The 12,347-nt window shown below is 33.0% G+C and overlaps 1 protein-coding gene across 1 annotated transcript in view; it reads left to right on the forward strand.

Moving 5' to 3' along the window:
• Positions 1–5,939: 5,939 nt before the first annotated feature.
• LOC132707604 (KH domain-containing, RNA-binding, signal transduction-associated protein 2-like) overlaps positions 5,940–12,347 on the forward strand; it is a 284,859-nt gene continuing 278,451 nt past the window's right edge. The window contains exon 1 of the mRNA XM_060679513.1: positions 5,940–6,033. The gene's annotated coding sequence lies outside the window, so the exon portion shown is untranslated. The remainder of the gene's footprint in view (positions 6,034–12,347) is intronic.

Here is a 12,347-nt window from a genome sequence, read left to right on the forward strand (position 1 = left end):
GTAAATCATTCCTTCTGTTCCTTTAAATAGCTTTAAAATTAAATTAGGACCAATTCTGTTAAATTGATTTGTAGTATTGCCATATGAATGATATGTAGTTTTTTATCTCCATAGTTTGTTATTTTCTTTTTGTTATTATATCTCAGTTTAAGTAAAGATAAGCTTATTAATATTTAAGATAAATTTGTAAAATGGTGTAACCGTTGAAAGAGTAAATAAATAAATAAATAAATAGTGAGTATGGACGGCATTGTGATACCGAATCAATATTTTCTTATATAGAATTTAATTAAATCTCAGTTAATACCAGGAGAGCAATAAAAAACATAAATTGGTTTAAAAATTTAATTTGAATTGAGAAGGTGCCAGTGAAGAATCACAGTTTAATTTTATTATTTCTGGAACAGCCCTTGCCGCGTTATCTATGTTCTAAACTATTTTTTTTTTGTTTAGACACAACAATTTGTCAATCAATCATCGTTTAATTGAGAGTATCAAATACGCTACTACTATTTGAATCGAAATGTAGTGTAAGGATGTAGTCCTACGTAAAACCATGAACTGAAAGTTTTAGTAGCCAGTGTGGTAAAAATAATTGCGACTAAAGGTTAAACTGGATATGTTTTTAGCTATTATTATGATAAAGTATATTAAATGAATACTTCTAGGTTTTTAAATAATAATAATAATGTTATCCATATTATTTATAACCATATTTGATAGATAGTGTGTTTTATTTCTATTTAAATTAAAAATAAAGGTAACATTTACATTTACAACATTTACTTACATTTATAGAACATTATGTAATATTGTACAATTATTACAAATATTTTTACAGCGCTTGGCATTTCTTGGCACCCAAATTCGTAATTAGCGAGAAGGTAATGAAGTAATATAAACAAAATTGTATATTATACAACACGTGCAGTAAACGGCATTTCAGCCACGAGTTTTCGAAAGCTTTCCTGCTCCCTTCTCTAAAATACGTTACATTACGTTAAGTTGCGTTACCTATGGCTGCGAGCCACTTCTTATATTTCCAGGATTTTCGGATATATTTCCCACGGCTTGAATTTTGACGTTTGTCAATTCTGATGGTCATGTCAGTAAATGTATTCATATTGTTTTGCAAAAATGTACTCTAACGGTTATAGAAAAATCGCATTATGCAACATATTTGGTAAACTTTTTAAGTCACTCGTTTATTAAATATTACAATTAACAGCTTTTAATCATTAAGGCAATTGATGCATTTACTATTATGTCTTATCTTGCTCTCTAAAGGATCACAAAATCTAAATTTAAAATCCTACAAGCATAACAGAGAAATGCACTTTACAAACAACACAACATAATATCAAAAAAGTAAATGCCAAGTTGTCAAAAATATGTTTATTAACATTTCAAACCAGCTCGCATCAGCAAAAAAGCATGTTTAAAAATATTATTTCTTGGAATGTTTTATTTAATATTACATTACAAACTTCATGCATCTTGAAACATGTGTAGACTTCTTGCATTAGTTACAAAAACATTTATTTGTTCACTAAACTTTCTTCTCTTTTCGCTTAGTTAATGTAAGAAAATGGGTTAGTAATTGGTCTGCATACGGAACTCCAGACTGCGGTCTTAATTTTCTTTATGGAGCGGGCTCATATTTGCCTCCCCCCCCACACGTGCGGTGGCAGCGCGGACGCCTGAATTTTTGATGGGACTTTAATAGAGTTTCGAATATTTTCAGATTGTCGAGCTTAGCTGAGAGTGTGATTGCTTTAGAAATTAGGGAATTCGTCGTCAAAATCGCAGTTGATGGGGATTAGTTCGTTAAATCATTCAAGCTGGATTTACGGATTGACGTAACTTAAAGTGTTATAACTGGAAAAACAATTCCCGTATAACTGCGCCTTCAGTTAAGTTTTAATCACATATCACGACTGGATCCGTTAGAATTCACTACCTTATTTTTTGAAAAATAAAAATGAAGGACGGACTTCTTAACAAGGTTTCTTGCATTTTGAATTTCGCTTTGTGTTTTATTACTAATCTTTTAATACTGTGAACATTATGGCTTAACAGCAAATACTGATGGCGCACAGAAAGTAGGTTTGTTTTATTACTTTCTCATTAAAGTGTTTTTAATTTCCCTTTACTCTGTCATAAAGGAATCATGAAGGGCAATATATCAGGTAAGATGGTATGTGGTCAAAAAAGATAACAAAGCCAATTAGTATCGATTTACAATTTACAAAATTTCATATTTTTATTTAAAACGGATGAAAGATAGATAATTGATGTCCTTTCTGTTTTTGACCATTATCATCACACCAGACACATATTTTAGATTACCGCGGCACCAAACTGCAAATTTTCAAGTTTTTCGTCTATGTTGCTGTTAGTAATGCCATACCTAATATCAAATTACAAAAAAAAAAGATTTTTCCCAAGAAAGATAAAAAAATATCTTTTACCGGAACAAACTGTTATGCCGTAAAATAAATGCTGTTTTTTTGTTTGTTTTTTTTTTCTCATGTGCTATGCTGCTATGCTATTCTGTGGCTCCAGCTGTCGCTATTGAGGTTCTGTCTTTATTGAACGACTTTATATTTAGTTACATCTTCATATATATTTTTTGTCTTAGTTTTTTAAAATATATAATTGGTTAGAGTGGCTTCCCACGGCCCGTGTTTTTGCAGGCCCGGACGCGCCGGCCCGCGCCAACGCGCCGTAGGAAGACGGTAAATTCAAAGGCGCGAACCGGCGCGGCGCGTTCATGCCTGTGCAGACCTGTTGTTATTGGGGTAGACAGACATCTTCGTTGTTTTTGCGGCTCTACAACAAGTTGTTTTGGTGTTTTTTAAGCGTTAATATGAAGTGGACGAACGAAATTACTTATGCATTTATTAATTTATATGAAAATGAACCCGCGTTATGGAATACAAAAAGTGACCGTCATAAAAACCGAAACCAGCAGCACGATTCGGGGAGTCGTATTCAGGGATAAATTAAAAGACAGTGTTGCTGGCATTACTATTATGTATGACAGCGGCTGCGGCAACAGTTTTTTCTTGTTTCGACGTTACTGATAATTACCAAAAACAAGTTGTTAGCAATCACCAACCCCGAACACCAGTAAACACAAAAATATGTAGACAGCTGATTTGTTTTGAAAAGGTACTTGGGTACTGAAGCCCGTTCCGATCCACGCGCTGCCCGTTTTCGCGGTACGTGTAAAATTACGGGCCGTGGGAAGCCACCTTAAGAAAGCAATGATAAAGCATAAGGGGATTTGTAACTGCGGCAAAATATCACCCAGACGGAATTCCTTGTAGGTAGACTGGCGTGACGTGGCGTGGCGTAAACATTTTGTACAGTATGATCCGATTCGATGTTATTCCGTAAACAACATTGAATGCAATTAGTTACTGCCTATTGGGGAATAGGACATTGCAATTAAAAATATTTTGAGATTAAGATAAATTCTATGTGTTCTATGATTATTACTATGAATTATTATTATATATGTTACAATATGTTATTACAATATTACAATATATTAAAATATTTTAATTTCATAATTTACAAAATTACAATATCTCCTTGACCCAGACACTCATATTTTAAAAAAATAATCTTTAAAGCACAAAACAAATTAGATTTTTCAATATACCATAAACCTTCACACACAGACACTATAATACATGAGGGATCAAACCAGCCCTATACACACAAAATGGCTGCTTTTTATTCTTTTATTCATAGGCTGATAACTATCCCCTATCAACAATGGCTATGACCCGTCACTGATGGATAAAATCTTAACTAAGAAACAATTTCAAAAAACTTTGAACTCTATATATGCCCGCTCTATTACTGAATCTCAAGGAGAACGTAGTAATAAAGTTTCAGATCATCTTTCGAAATGTGGCCTCAAAATTGCTTTTAAAACTAATAACACCTTAGGAAAATTTGTTAAAAACAATAAATCTAAATCTAATAAATCCCAGAATTCTGGAGTCTATAGATTAAATTGCGGATCATGTTCTAAGATTATATTGGACAAACAGGTAGATCTTTCAAAAAACGTATCAACCAACATCGACGATCATTTAAAAACAATAGTTCAGATTCTAATTACGCTGTACATTTAAGTTTAGAAAAACACAAGTTTGACGACAATTTAGATATTTTACACACTGTTTCAAAAAGTAGAAAACTAAATTTACTATAAGCTATGCAGATTAATAAGATGAGAGGTTCGAATGTATTACTTAATGACCAACTGGATTTGAATGGATCCCCCTTGTTAAATCTCAATGTAATACTTCACATTAAGTAATTACTACCTGTTTTGTATTAATAAATATCCGTACCGTTTGGTATTCGCATTTGATAAAGGCACGGTGTTGCCGAAACAGCTGTCATTTAAATATATTTATGTGAAAATCTGAACAACGTTTGTTAACTATTTTAAATGGATTTTCATCAAGTAAAAGCCACTTCAGTACTAGAATTACTATTGTTTATATGTAGTCTGGAGACTAAAAGGATTTGATTTGATTTGATTTTAGAGTTATAGACCGTTTTTCAAAAGCATGTTTAAGAAATCGCTGTAAATTTGTTGTAATATTTTGTTATCGCCCGAAAAAGCTATTTTTTATATGTGACATGTTTTCAAAAATATAGTACACTTGATACTTTGCTGAAGGTTTTTTGGAAAAAAATGAAACTTTTGAATTGTGAACAAGTATGATTTGGAAGGTTCGACTTGCACCATGTACTTTTTTCAAAGATCATCCAACGTTGCTAGTATTGTCGGTGTTATTTGTAATAGATCCTAAAACGACCATTTCTAGTAAATAATTGGGAGTTGTGTAGTTTTTTGAGCACTTCTTCTAAATCTGACTATTATTAATTAGGTTGTGTTGTCATCTTCCGAAAATATCTTTAAGAGGTTGGTTCTGTAGTACAAATTTCTTGCTGTCTCTGCATTCTTCCAGGTTCTGCAAAACAAACAATAAAATCCCATTTATATTAATTAATTAATTATTATTAAAAAATCAAAATCCGATGTATCAACAATGAAATTCGTAATTTGACAACTATCAGTGTGCATCTGGTTCCGGTATTACGATTGCTCCGTCCAAATCCTTCTCGTTCAAAGCGGTAGAAGTCTGTATTTTGAATAAAACTCAAGCAAAATATAAGCATTCCAAAATCACCTTCGGTTTTATTGCAAGAGCCACAGCGCTATAAGACATCTACTTAATATTACTTGTTTTTTTAATCCACATATCGCATTTCAAGAAATATTTCTAAAAAGTATTTCTTCAAATAGAGTCACCCTAAAAATCCATTGCTGCAGGGAAGTTTCATAGTTGTAACCAAAAAGTATTCCTCATCTCCATTAAACTAAATTCTGGTTAATAAAGGTAATTTCAACATCTTAGTTACAAATCAATGGGGAGTAGAGTAGAGTTTTATATGGGACTAAAATTTGGTTTCACATACAATCCGATCCGACACCGAAACGTAATCGTTATCATTATAAAACAAAAAATGTTAATTAGGTATTCATTTGCGGTTTTCACCATTACCTTTTTTATGAAATTAGAGCTCGGCACTTATAACATGAGTTTTCATCAAAGGGGAGTTCCCTTTTAAAGTTTCCAATTTGGTCCACCCTGTAGATGTCGCACGCATGGAAAACTGTGAAGAAATGAGGAAACGAGGTCAATTGCAATAACGGCTCTCGGTGTTCGAGGTTCAATTAGCCCCGTTTTGAGAACGAGCGTCCCTTTCCCTCCGTCATCGAAACAGGTAGCAAATAAAACTTTGCAAAACATTCAACGCGACGGGGGCATGCGTCGCGATTTGAAACGGAGTCTGCAAGCGTCGCGATGCTCGCCGTCCCAGGCCAGTCCCGGACCGAATTCTGGGGACGTTGTCCGTGACGAAGTCTCGCACGAAGATCGCGGCGCGTCGTTTTCATCCTGGCGACGATTTCGAGCTTATCGTTCACTGCATCTCAAGGTAAAACGATAAACGTATTTAGTGATCCTTTGCAAATGTTAACCTAATCTAACTTTTTTATTTTACATTTTGAGTAAATAGTTTTATACAAAAGTTGTATGGGTTAAGGTGTAAAGTCCGCCCGCTGTATCATGACCGCTATGTTATAAAACTTTTCATAATGGTAGTCAGTGGTTCTCAAACAATCTATATCAATAAAAGAACGAACGCTAGACAGGGTATTATATTAAATAACACACATACATATCACATCAACTCCAGTTATAAAAATTGGGCAACAGATTGAGTTTATTGCAAAGTTTCTGGCTCAGAAAGAATTTTTGAAAATTTTATGGCTAAAAAAGTTAAGAGTTAAAAATAACAATAGTTAACCTGGAATCGATCTATGTTTAAATGTAGGTAGAGACAGAAAACAATGGACCTTTCTGAAAGTCTACAAGTAAATGGAGACCATACCTATAACATATTTTTGTAACAGCTTAAGCAAAAAATTATAAATGACATATAAAACAAAAAAAACAAATCTAGAAAACTAGATGCTTACGTATTTTTAGAAAACGCTACTTTATTTGTATAATTATACAAAACAATAGTACAGCTTAGTAATTATCACATTATACTTTAATGAATTTTGAAAAAATAATATTAACTTTTCATTTGGTACCTAAATAAAAACCTTATTTGTTTTTTGAGTACTGGTTTCACTAATTAGTCCAATTTTGGCCGTGGATTGTTGAGCAAGATGTACAACAAAATGCTAATTAAGGAGTCCTATTTTCCTGAGTCGAATGGTAAAATTGAAAATGATGGAATTTATTTTTATTTATTTATAAGTCCTCCAAATGATTCCAAAGCCAATCGATAACACCTTCGCGTTTGGAATTTAATCGATTTTATAAATATTTTTAAGATTATATATTAAATATTATATTTTAAGATTATGTGTTATATTATATTATTCTATTTGGCAAAACTAAAAAGTTAATTAACAAACCTACCTAAACAGTATCATATCACTGCCTAGTTTTTCTCTCCAATATTTTGTTTCGTTGCAACGTCAATCATAAAGCTACTAAAGATATAGCGAACCTCTTCGTGCTGATAATACAGGAACCTATGAAACAACTATAAAAAAAATTTTGTGAAGGTCCGTAAATTTCCTGAGATTGTACGGAAAAACTAAAAGCTGGTATTTTTTATGGTCCTCAAATAAGGCAACTTATTTGAGATCCACAATTTTTGACCAGATCAATAAATGAGACTGAATTTAAACCGCGTTCAAGAACTATAACATTTTCTTGGTAAACATAAAGCACAGAATTAGAACATGTAATTAGTGGAATCCATTTTGCGACATTCAGCAAGCTAAAAGGACAATTAGGTTTTTTTATTGGCTACTTCTGGCTTTAGTGTAAAAAGGCAATTATCAGCTTAAAAGGACCTTTCTTTTGATGAAATAATCGATAGAGCTTCAAATTTAAAAAATATAACTTTGATATACTATGTAGTTGATACTTTTGAATTATTATTTCATGGAACCATATTAGTTTAGTGTTTATTTTTTATATGAATTTTATATGAATTTTTTATAAGAATCTGCTTGATGTGCGCCAAACTGTTAAGTGCTCTCCAAATAAGTTTGCGAAATAGTGCTCATTTCATTTTATGTTGCCTGTTTTACTACAAAAGAGCTTAAAAAAATATTATATTCAGTTTAAAACTTACTAAAACTTCGGAAATAATCAGAAAGTATAATTTATGGAATCTTAGCAATTTAAAATCAAATGCATCTGCCTCAGACTTTCATTAAATTATAATTTACAAAAACAAAATAAATTTCTTCATTCAAATTAAACTGGAAATTGTACATCTTATTACTGCTGATGTTCAGTTTATTAATATTTTTCTTTCACGGTTTACATTACTTTATAATTTGTACAATTCATGTTATAACATCGTTTATAAATATTTTGATAGATTTAAGAGAATTATGCAGGTCGTAGCTGTCGTATCTCAGAGGTCCGAACTTTCTATTTTAAATGAAAGTAATACATACTTTTCACAAAACTTCTGGATTCCTCCTGCGTCGGTTTTTGCTGAGTCAAACTTGTTGAGGTTTCGCCAATCATCCTGTTGGCTTCTTCAAAGCTTGACTGAAACTGACGCAATTTCTGATCTCCGGGAGGAGGACGTGTAAATTTGGCATTGTTGTCTATATATCAAGCATACTTAAAAACTTCGGTGTATGAATTTTTTAAAAAATTGCATGCATTACTTTCTGAAATATTAGACCGTTGCGGAATTTTTGACAATTCTTGTATGAAAATGCGCCACTTTTTGTTACAGAGAGAAATAATACTGTCTTCCGAGATTGCAGTGGCCATTTGTGTTGTTGGTTTTGGGAAGGTATAATTTCAACTTAGGCCCAATCTAAAATCCATATCTCGTGTATTCCCTGATCAAACTATTTTCACATGAAGTGTGTAACACAGTGTCGGAGCCGAGCCTCACGTTGTTGTTTTTCTTTCAATTATCGAAGTCGCAGTAAAAAGAGTGGCCAAAAGGAATACACTATTATCGTATTCCAATTTATTAATGCAGGGATACAATATATATTGTGACATAATGAGACCTCTAGGAATCGTGGCATTGTTTTCATATGAGTTAAAAGTTTGTTTAAAAAATAGTTCGTTTGTGATTCAGTGCCTTGATGGACTTATCTGAGTATTGTAGAATAAAAGTTTCAAATCCAGACACAAAACAAATTACTCTATTGCTGGATGTTACTCAAGGAACACTCCATAACCATTTTTCTAATAATAGTTTTTCATGTAAAATGTAAGTTAATAAGACGTTGGTTACGTTTCGTTGTTAAGGATGAATAATTACGCCGCTGTAAAAGTTCCCGATTTACTTACGCCTATAATTGGATCCTGTTTAAAGCTTAGTATCATTAAACATAGTTTCTGAACAATACGATCAATGCCTTGATGACATGAATACTCGATAATGGAGGGATATTCTAATTTTATGTTTGTAGAAACTTGATCTTTCTATTTGAAAGGTAAATGGATCGTTTTAAATTTGATTAAGAATTGATGCTGCTGGGTATTTTCGAATAAGTAGAAGCGTTTATTTTAACATCAGGTGATATGTATCGTTCTTAAGAGTTTAATCTAAATTGCAATATGTTCGTATATATTACGAATGTATTTGAATGTGGTCCTTCCAGTAAGTACGTATTTATGTATATAATTCTCGAGCTTTGACACTGCGAAGCTGTTTTCACTAGATAGTTCAAAGGGTAAGGGAAAGTACTCTATTTATCTTACAGGTAAGTTTGAAAATAATCATTTTTGTCTTGTGTGTCTGTCGATTAACAACATTCTTCTTCTATTTTTGTGTCTTCTACATAGTTCTTCGGTTTGTGAACAACAAATTTTTTTAGACTATAGATTATATCCGCGGTAGATAAAGATACGTTATAAGAATACAGATAAATATTTGTTAGAATTTTACAGTGACACATTTTTTGAAGGTTTCTGTTTTTTAACACTTTAAAATGTGGAAACCGTGGAATGAAGCAGATGTTTCCCTGTTAGAAGAAGACATGGAAAACAACGCAGAATTTGAAGACGAAGTGGAGATGGTAGTCGAACCTAATGACAATTTAGAAGACAAACTATCTCAGCAAATAAAAAAACGAAATCATTTGTCTTCGGATGCTAAACAGACTGTTTTGAATGATTACAATTTTATAAGAAATTCAGAAGGGGAAGTAGGAGCACCAATAAATACAAGTGACAGCACGTAATAAATTGTTATTTGTACCAATTTTTTTTTATGTACATGTTTCAAGAACTGATCGGCGAAAAAGATTGAAAGCATATTTATATCCCGCTTGTTAGTGTAGGTAGATAAATTCTTAGGACGGTCCTGGAATAGTTACAGGTAAGGGTCTGCTTGGCAGGGTACTCTACAAGGAGCCGCGGGTTTCGAGTAATAAACAGTAGCAAAGTTAATCACGGGGTCGTTTGTAAAAACACTATAGTTTCGGTCGAGCTATACATGTTTTGCTTTAATAATGCTTCGCATCACAAAAACTGACAACAGAGTTACTAATAATATTTTATCGTGACCTACTCCCAAAGTGCCACTTTTTAATTAATTACGATTGTTTTGGTTGGTTTGAACAGTCGTGGATGGCTTCGATCAACGAGAGGCGAGAGGGTGGCAGATGTCTGTTTCCCCTGCACGTATGCCCACAACTTCCAGGACGAGCGCATTATCTGGATGTCTGACGACTGTTGCATTAGAGCCCATACATGTTTACTACATCGCGCGAAAGTTTCAAAACTTTCCGTTCTAATAGCACCTCCGTTTGTCATTTTAACCGCGTCTATGGGACGCAACTTTTAAATAAATTACATGCAGGGGAGTGCGATAAGCGTGTAAAAGATGTAGCTAAAAAATACATCCCAAAATGCATAGTTTGCGTAATATACTGTCTCGCAAGATTTTCCTAATCCATTGGCAAACAGTAAAATCCATTATTTAAATGATGAGGCAGTCGGAAAGGCAGATCTATATCACGAACCAGCATTAGACAACATTTTCGGAAAGTAATTAACTGTTTTACTAAAATACGAAATATGCTTCAGTATCTAATGCTTGCCATAAATGAATTTTTAGTTGAGGTTAGAATAGAATAGAATCTTATTTAAATACGTATATATAATATAAACTTACAATGGAAGTAGCTCCTAAAGCATTACCATAATTATTGTATAAGACATTAATGACATCAATTAATTAACCAAACAATAAAAACGTATTAAGCAAAACGTAAGAAAAAGATTTACAGCTTAAAATCGGATATTAAATATTACGAATTAAGGGATTGTCTAAAGGGGCTCGGATCGATGGGAAACGAAACTAAAGTAGTAAAAAATAACACTTACTGCATTCTAGATCGGTGTGTAATTAGGTATTTTACTCTCTGCGTGAAAGGGAAAGTCTTTAGTTTTTTTTTTTTACAAAACCCAGCATGATAAGTGAATTGTTTATTAATTTATTGATGGACTACAAGGAAGACCTCACAGTTTAAAATCTCAAACCTCTTATGGACTGCACAGACTGCAAAAGTTCATTATCCATATCCACGAAATTGAAGTGAGAAGGTCGTCTACTAATCATGATGACTTTGCAACTGGTTGTTTTAATATCCATATCGCTGTTGTTGCACCATAGTACAAGTACATGTCGATGACCGTCTAAATAAGAATGCAAGCGTTTAAAGTGTTTTAAGTCATCAGCAAATTGAGGAAATTCGCAGAACCTGAAAGTTGAATGTATATAGGAAAATATAGGAACCTTGAAGGACTCCTGATGTTGACGGAAAAAAATTCGACAAGACCTGCCATGGTCGACTAAAATAACACATTTACAGTATGACCAATGATTTAATCGTTCTAAGGAGAAAAGTGATGCTAGAAGGCTCATAACATAAATGATCTCCGAAGCTGGCCAGTTTAAGTTATTTTCGGGACTTATACCAGGTAATTTCATAGTTCTTTTGTCATAAGTAGTTTTCTGTTGGAATGATCTACGTTGGGGTCCGTTCGTTAGCCGCTTTCGGGACTTCTTTAAGTCAACTAAAATTTTACAATTTGACCTAAGGGTTGTGTTGCTATTAACAAACAAGGAACGCAATGAAAGGTTTTCGAAAGTTCGCACAGACATTCCAACACGTAGTGTAAGTGCTGTCGTGGTTGGAATAGGCTCTAAGCCTATTCGGCTTGTGTTTTATTAGCCTCCTTTTCAAAAACGTTACGAAATCAAACTTCAAAGCGTTTTTGTAAAGAGTATAACAACGGTTGCATGAAACTACAATTCAAATAAAATGGGATCTTCTGAAGTTTACCCTATCTGTGTGCCAAGTTGTTCCTGAATTAATGGTCTTTAAGGATACAACTGCTCAAAAATAATATATTTCATAGAGGGTTTTAAGTATAGAGAAAATATAAGAAAAATGTAAAAGCCAGCCATTAATTTGCTTAAGAATCCAGGAAGTGATTTTGTATTTCGATAAATCTAATTAACATAGTGTTAAATTTGAACTAAGCAAGTTGTTTCCACGTTCGTGTAGAACCGGCAACATCGCTTACTTAAAAAATTATGTGAAAGCGATGGAGCACCTCTACATATGATTTAGGGTAACTCTGCCTCTGATGATCAAATAATTCTAATAAGCTGTTAACAGCAGCCCCCTATATACAGTAAGACCAGAAATTCATATATAACTCATATTCATT

Source organism: Cylas formicarius, unplaced genomic scaffold, assembly GCF_029955315.1.
Source record: "Cylas formicarius isolate icCylForm1 unplaced genomic scaffold, icCylForm1.1 PGA_scaffold_10__41_contigs__length_53128322, whole genome shotgun sequence".
NCBI classification, from domain to species: Eukaryota; Metazoa; Arthropoda; class Insecta; order Coleoptera; family Brentidae; genus Cylas; species Cylas formicarius.